This window comes from Schistocerca gregaria, chromosome 4 (genome assembly GCF_023897955.1).
Source record: "Schistocerca gregaria isolate iqSchGreg1 chromosome 4, iqSchGreg1.2, whole genome shotgun sequence".
Classification (NCBI taxonomy): domain Eukaryota; kingdom Metazoa; phylum Arthropoda; class Insecta; order Orthoptera; family Acrididae; genus Schistocerca; species Schistocerca gregaria.
In genome coordinates, this window is record NC_064923.1 from 459,731,684 (window position 1) to 459,740,603 (window position 8,920).

An 8,920-nucleotide genomic window follows, 5' to 3' on the forward strand; every position below is an offset into this window, starting at 1 on the left:
CTCTTAAATGTAATCCAAATGTGATACCGCACAATATCTGGATCACTTATCTTATCATTGTCACGAATTAATTCAGTGAGATTCATGAGCTTATGTGTAGTCACTAATGGCTCTATCTCATTTAGATTACACTTCAGAAAAGTATAAAATTGCCAGTAACTACAACCACATACGTTTATAGCTCAAGAAGAGCACCTGATTCTGACAAACTAATAAAAGACAAAAACTAATTATCAGCACATTAACAAGAATCGTTATCCTTAAGCATAACATAATAGAATCGATGAAGTTGAATCAAATCTGTGGAAGAAAAGTCAGACTTAGAATTGTCTCAGTTTGTTAGTATGTTGCGTACTAGAGACGAGTATTGCAATAGAGGAAGTTGAATGAGTTCTATGGAAGAAAAGCCAACGATAGAATTGACTCAAGTTGTCAGCTTGTTCAGTACTGGAGAGGAACCCACTTGTTCACTGTTGAACAGGCACACTTATACATTTGCACACTCGCTATAAGCAATTCATAACCATTAACACTTGCCTAGCGCTGCCTTTGACATAGTAGATAACGCGTCAAAGTGCTGCTTGTGTCCGCATCTTTGCTGGTCTGGTGTGGTCAGCACTGAAGAGCGGACCTCGGCGTCGGGAACTTACCAGCTGGTCACCGACTGACAGGTGCTGCGGTTGTCTCAGCAGCTCCTTGTGTCTATCGCTCATCTGGTTCGTCGGCTGGTTCATTGGCTGGCCTGTTCAAATACGGCTCTACAAAATTCATGTGCACTACGATAGAGTGAAATGTCAATGCGGGATAAGTCTTTGATGTGTCCATTGCAACTTTGTGTTGTTGATGTTGGAAAGTCTACAGCGACGTCATTCACAAGCCATTGATCGTTTCGTAAGGGCTGAGCTTCATGTTGGTGTAGACTATCATGTTGTAAGTGGTTCAATGAACTGTCTCCACCGGTTCATTCCCCTCCAGATGAGGTGACATTGCTCTTAACTCGCCAATTTTCAGAACGCTGCTTACTTGCTTGTTCACTAATTATAGAAGATGGAGAGCCATATTTCAAAGACCAGTCTTTAACAAGCACACAACATACGGTCTGAGCACTTTGGTCCAGAATTTGTGTGACTAATAGACATAGTCGGAAGTGATCCAGAATAAACCGGCCCCTGTGATCGAGTGGTTCTAGGCGCTTCAGTCTGGAACCACGCTGCTGCTACGGTCGCAGGTTCGAATCCTGCCTCGGGCATGGATGTATGTGATGTCCTTAGGTTAGTTAGGTTTAAATAGTTTTAAGTCTAGGGGACTGACGATCTCAGATGTTAAGTCCCATAGTGCTTAGAGCCATTTGAACCATTTTGATCCAGAATAGACAAGATATAAGGATTTCCATCTTCTGTTTTTTGATAAGGGACCTACAATATAAAGACATACTTGTTCGAAATGTTTACTCGTTTCTGGTTGTTCTTGCAGATGTGTTTTAGTTTTGGCAACATGATTCTGCTTATTACATGAACCAAAATGTGACACTCAACAGTAAGCATCTGCTTTCCTGCTTGGCCACCAATAAATTAGTGCTACTCACAGGTCAGTTGCTGTTTCGTCACTGTACACTTTCTCTCGTTGGCTTTCTGGCACTACCTTAGGATTCACTTTAGCAGTGCTGTTGTAAAGTATTCCATCAATAACTTCGAATTTAGAATTTTGTTTCCAGGATTGACGCTGCATGTTGGCCTATAGTGTGCTCATTAATTCCTCTTTTCCGCCAATTGCGAAACGGAATCCATCTACACCGCTCTGTATTTGTCCGGGTCGTTGAACTACCCTGACGTGATTCTCATCTAAATGAAAGACCCAGCTAGTTAATCTACATCTACATCTACACTCCGCAAGCCACCTGACGGTGTGTGGCGGAAGGTACCTTGAGTCGCGTATTGTTCGTGGAAAGAAGGATTGTCGGTATGCCTCTGTGTGGGCTCTAATCTCTCTGATTTTATCCTCGTGGTCTCTTCGCGAGATATACGTAGGAGGGAGAAATATACTGCTTGACTCCTCGGTGAAGGTATGTTCTCGAAACTTCAACAAAAGCCCGTACCAAGCTACTGAGCGTCTCTCCTGCACAGTCTTCCACTGGAGTTTATCTATCATCTCCGTAACACTTTCGCGATTACTAAATGATCCTGTAACGAAGCGCGCTGCTCTCCGACGGATCTTCTCTATCTCTTCTATCAACCCTATCTGGTACGGATCCCGCACTGCTGAGCAGTATTCAAGCAGTGGGCGAACAAGCGTACTGTAACCTACTTCCTTTGTTTTCGGATTGCATTTCCTTACGATTCTGCTGCTGGGTTCCGTCAGGCTTAGCAATCATTTCAGTGCAGCATCTATTACTACAGTGAATTATTGGCCGACTGGAAAACATCCGTTTCACAGGGTGTACAAGAATTAATTCCCTATTGAAAATTGTTTATAACTTTTTTAATACTTAACTAATTTTCATAAAAGAAAATATTTTGTTACTTACAATAGTAGAATTTGTTACCATTTACGTCAGTGCAAATACAAGTGGCAGACCATAGCGCAACGTCTAATCTTGCGTGTGGAGGCTCAGATGGCATCCTGGGAAGAAGTATGACACTGTGTTGTATAAGTACAGAGATGGTGGTGAAGTGTGAAAGGACCTTGTGTCTAGATAGCTGCGAAGCCCATAAGGTATTGCCACTCGAAGCTAACGGGCACAGGTCCTGTATCAAGTGTTAGGAGGAATGGTCGACCCTCAACATGCAGGAGTGAGGCAAATGTGCAGATAGTTCAGGAAATTTTCTGTCGAAGTTCTCAGAAATCACACAGAAAGGCGTCTCGCGTAGGTCGTTTAACCCGTCTTACAATCCGAACTGTTCTCAAGAAAGAATGAATTTTCATCCATGGAGACCATTTTACCAGGAATTTTCGCCGGAAGACTGTTATCATCGACTGGAGTGCGGGGATATGATGCTCGCGTGCTAAGAAGACTTGTCCAATATTTTCGATGATATCCTGTGGTCAGATGAAGCCATGTTTAATGTCAGGGGGTTTGTTAACTGGCACAGTTGTTATTATTGGACAGCAGAGTGTCTGAGGTTTGTTATTGAACAAAGTCAGTATCGCCCAAAGATCACTGTGTGGTGCTGCATATCTCATTCCGATCACAATGAATGGAGAACAATACTTTGATATGCTTGAAAATAATGTTCTCGGTATTGCATCCAAATGAAATGAAATGAGCGTTTGGCGTCATTGATCGGGAGGCCCCTTACAGGGCAGATTCTGCCGCCTTGGTGCAGGTCTTATTACATTCGACGCCACATTGGACGACGTACGCTTCGGATGGGGATGAAATGATGATGAGGACAATACAACACCCAGTCCTTGAGCAGAGAAAATCCCCAACCCAGCCGGGAATCGAATTCGGGCCCCTTAGGACGGCAGACAGTCAGGGTGACCATTTTTTAAATTTATTTTGTTAGTTATGGTTCGTTGTATTTCGTCGTAGCACACGTCACATGACATCCGTTGAAGTTCGTTGTTGATCTTTTCACTCAGTTTTTTTTTATTGCAGAGGCCAACCAGCTCTCTGACCGAACACCCTGAGCTACCGTGCCGGCACCATTCAGCTATCGGGGCGGACACCTGTATCCCCATGAGACAATTGCAATGACCTAATCTTTAGGTAAGATGGGTCCACGCCTCACTTCGCGTATCCTGTATGCATGTGGCTCGACAGCCATTGTCCAGGACGCTAGCTGGGACATCGTGGCTCCCTCAAATGGCCGACAGGGAGTCCTGAACTAACGTCCTGCGATTTCTTCTTCAGGGAAGGGTGAAAGAGGAAGTTTATCGCAGAAAAACAAAAGCTCTTCAGGAATTGGAGGAGCGAATTCACCAAGTTCTTGGAAACATACCGCTGGGTTATCTGCAGTAATCTGTCACACACACACATGCACATACATTTGCGGAAACTGGTAGATAATAGTGGCATTTATGCTGAATTATAGCAATGCTTATAAATTCTATCATTGAAAAATTGCTTGTTGCTGTGTTGTTGTTGTTATGATCTTTGGTCCAGAGACTGGTTTGATGCAGTTCTTCTTGCTACCCTATCCTGTGCAAGCTTCTTCATCTCTAAGTACTGGAAACTACACCCTTCTGAATCTACTTATTGTATTCACCCCTTGGTCTCTCACTACGATTTCTACCCTCCACACTTCCCTCCAATACGAAATTGGTGATCCCTTGATGACTCAGAACGTGTCCTACCAGCCAATCCCTTCTTCTACGAACCAATCCCTTCTTCTTGTACTACAGATTCCTCTTCTCCCCAATTCTGTTCAGTACCTCCTCATGAGTTCGTGATCTACCCATCTAATCTGCAGCATTCTTCTGAGCACCACATTTCGAAAGCTTTTATTCTCTTCTTGTCTAAACTACTTATCGTCCATGTTTCACTTCAATAAATGGCTACATTACATACAAATACTTTCAGAATCGACTTCCCGACACTTAAATCTATACTCGATGTTAAGAAATTTATCTTCTTAAGAAACGCTTTCCTTACCATTGCCGTCTACATTTTATACTCTCTCTACTTCGATCATCATCAGTTATTTTGCTCCCCAAATAGCAAAACTCCTTTACTACTTTAAGTGTCTCATTTCCTAATCTAATTCCCTCAGCATCATCTGATTTAATGCGACTACATTCCATTATCTTCGTTTTATTTTTGTTCATGTTCATCTTATATCCTCCTTTCAAGACACTGTCCTATCTATTCAACTGCTCTTCCAGGTCCTTTGCTGTCTCTTCAGATTTGCAATGTCATCGGCAAACTTCAAAATTTTTATTTCTTTTCCGTGGATTCTAATCCCTACTCCGAATTTTCCTTTCGTTTCCTTCACTGCTTGCTTAGTATACAGACTGAATAACATCGGGGATAGGCTACAACCCTGTCTCACTCCCTTCTGAAACACTGCTTCCCTTTCATGCCCCTCGACTCTTATAACTTCCATCTGGTTTCTGTACAAATTGTAAATAGCCTTTTGCTCCCTGTATCTGATCCCTGTCACCTTAATAGTTTGAAAGAGAGTATTCCAGTCAACATTGTCGAAAGCTTTCTCTAAGACTACAAATGCCAGAGAAATAGGATTGCCTTTGCTTAACCTAAGTTCTAAGATAGAACCAAACTGATCTGTCCCAGGGTCGGTTTCTACCAGTCCTTCAATTCGTCTGTACATAATTCGTGTCAGTATTTTGTAGCCGTGACTTATTAAACTGATAGTTCGGTAGGTTTCACACCTGTCAACACCTGCTTTCTTTGGGATTGGAATTATTATATTCTTCTTGAAGTCTGAGGGCATTTCTCCTGTCTCATACATCTTGCTCACCAGATGGAAGAGTTTCGTCATAGTTGGCTCTCGCAGGCTATCAGTAGTTCTAATGGAATGTTGTCTACTCCGGGGGCCGTGTTACGACTTAGATCTTTCAGTGCCCTGTCAAATTCTTCACGCAGTGTCATATCTGCCATTTCATCTTCATCTACGTCCTCTTCCATTGCCATAATATTACCCTGAAGTACATCGCCCTTGTATAGTTTCTCTATATACTCCTTCCGCCTTTCTGCTTTCCCTTTTTTGCTTAGAAACGGTTTTCCACATGAGCTCTTTATATTCATATAGGTAGTTCTCTTTCCTGCAAAGGTCCCTTTAATATACCTGTAGGCTGTGTCTCTCTTACCCCTAGTGATATATGCCTCTACATCCTTACATTTTTCTTCTAGCCATCCCTGCTTAGCCATTTTGCACTTCCTGTCGATCTCATTTTCGAGACTTTTGTATTCCTTTGCGCCTACTTCATTTACTGTATTTTTATATTTTCTTCTTTCATCAATTAAATTAAATATCTCTTCTATTACCAAAGGATTTCTACTAGCCCTTGTCTTTTTACCTACTTGATGCGCTGTTGCCTTCACTATTTCATCTCTCAAAGGTACCCATTCTTCTTCTACTGTATTTCTTTCCCCCATTCTTGTCAGTCGTTCCCATCTTCTTAAAATGCCACCCTTTTGCAGTTTCCCACCATATCTAACTTTAACCCATCCATTTCCCTTTTTAAATTTTCTAACCTACCTGCCCTGTTAAGAGATCTGACATTCTACTCTCCGATCCGTAGTTTTTTTTCTCCTGATAACGACATCCTTCTGAGTAGTACCCACCTGGCCGGCCGCGGTGGTCTCGCGGTTCTAGGCGCGCAGTCCGGAACCGTGCGACTGCTACGGTCGCAGGTTCGAATCCTGCCTCGGGCATGGGTGTGTGTAATGTCCTTAGGTTAGTTAGATTTAAGTAGTTCTAAGTTCTAGGGGACTGATAACCACAGCAGTTGAGTCCCATAGTGCTCAGAGCCATGTTTAGTACCCACCTGGAGATCGAAATGGAAGATTGATTTACCTCCGGAATATTTTACCCAATAGGATGACATCATCATTTAACCTTACTGTAAAGCTGCATGCCCTCGGGAAAAATTACGGCTGTTGTTTGCCCTTGCTTTCAGCTGTTCACAGTACCAGCACAGCAAGGCCGTATTGGTTAATGTTACAAGGCCAGATCAGTCAATCATCCAGACTGTCGCCCCTGCAACTACTGAAAACGCTGCTGTCCCTCTTCAGGAACCACACGTTTGTCTGGCCTCCCAACAGATACCCCTCCATTGTGGTTGCAACTATGGTACGGCTATCTGAATCACTGAGGCGTGCAAGCCTCCCCACCAACGGCAAGGCCCATGGTTCATGGGGGAAAAAATTGGTTCAGTACTGAAAAAATAACACATAATTGTTAAAAAGGAGTTAATTCTCAGTCACTGTGTAGTTTATGCAAGAGATAAATGGTCATTGTTCCTTTTTTGTTGCCAAATAACTGCATTCGACACCGTTCAAAAAACAAGAAGCGAATGAAATTTGATGCTCCTCCTACGATTTGTTGTGATAAGTCTGCGCCAATTGGAAAATTATTACCGTCAGTATCTAGGACAAAGATGATATATCTCCGTCATCTGACAGCAAGGTTGCAATGTCCATCGTCCGGGATTCGCAGGTGCCGGTAAGAGGGATTAGCCTGCTGTCACATTTGCCTGCCTGCCGATGTGAAGCCGGCTGTAACACTGAATGGGGCTACACTAAAGTCTTTACAACATCATGAGTGTTTGATAACTGAGGAATGCCTGGAATTATTTGAAAAAAAGAAAAAATAGGACACAATAAACATGGATGACCCATTTAAAATAAGTTAACAATTAACAATAAAACAAAGGAATTATTGTACGATTAAATTAACCAGAACAGCTATAAAAGGCTGTAAAGACGAAACAGTAATCATCTAGATAGACAATACTGTGTAAAGATTTAAAATTAAAAATATAGAATATTAAGCAAGATCATCTAGAATAAGCTAGGCCAGTAGCTGAACAATGATCAGAAATTAATTGAGCTTATAATTTTCCACTGGAATGACCAGTACCTCAACCATTGCTCACAGCAGCACAAAATCAAGTCGTAAGGGACGACATGTGTAAGGCGTCCACATTTTTCAGATCTTACATGAGCTCCATAATTACAATACAGAATAAAATCCCCAGAAAAAAGCTCTATATTGTTAACAGGAAGTAATTGTAATAATCTCATGTACATAATTAAAAAAAACAATATGTACCCTTATAATGACAGGGGCATGCCTAAATGAGATAACGTGTATGCGAGTGGCTAGTGGCATTAGGAAACCCCAACAAACATCAACAAAAGAAGGCCCAGCTGCAGCGCAGAAAGAAATAAGGTGAGAACAATATAATACCTTTTAAATAAACACAGACGAGACCATGGGTAAGTGGCTAGCCAGCATTAACATGGCTAGCGGCGACCCGGCAAGAAAAATAAAAATTCACCTATAATGATGAAGAATTTGGCTGAAGCCATACTGTGTGTCGTAGAAGAGACACGGTGGGGAGAGTCATCTCATATAAAAGCTTTTTTGAGAACAGAACTAACAGAAGTCTCTCTCGTCTTGCAGTGGACCACACCTCTATGTGGAAAAATAGCGAAGACATTGAGACCTTTGCATCTGAAAAGTGAGGGCGGTACGCTTCACGTATCGTGGTGACAGATGTAGAGTGCTAGATCATATTCCTGTGGGAATTTTTGCGGGAAGAGCATAATGAACGTCGCTCCATACCTTAGCGAGTGTGCAATAGCCATTATTTTGACTAGGGAAAATTTAACGTTCTACAGAACGCAGTAAAGTTGAGATTGAGTGATTCAGTCAAGGCCAGAATGGGGAATTAGCGTTTCAGATCCAGCACAGACACAACGCCGCCGCAGTTCCACTTGGTAATGTTCCAATGCGCATTAAGCGACATTGAATGTTGAGTCGAGTGTTTGCTCACTCCAACCTGCGTACGCTTTGAATATAGAATTTCAAGAGTTCAATACTAACATTGTAAGTAGGCTTTTAGGTTTTCTTATTGGTAACGCCACGTAGCGCTCCGTATGAAAATCACTGGCTGTGCTGTGTGCAGTCTGTGGCTAGTTTGCATTGTTGTCTGCCATTGTAGTGTTGGGCAGCTGGATGTTAACAGCGCGTAGCGTTAGGCAGTTGGAGGTGAGCCGCCAGCAGTGGTGGATGTGGAGAGAGAAATGGAGGAGTTTTGAAATTTGTAAGCCTGGATGTCATGAACTATATATATTATGACATTTGATGATATTAAGGTAAATACATTGTTTGTTCTCTATTAAAATCTTTCATTTGCTAACTATCCCTATCAGTAGTTAGTGCCTTCCGTAGTTTGAATCTTTTTTATTTAGCTGGCAGTAGTGGCGCTCGCTGTATTGCAGTAGTTCGAG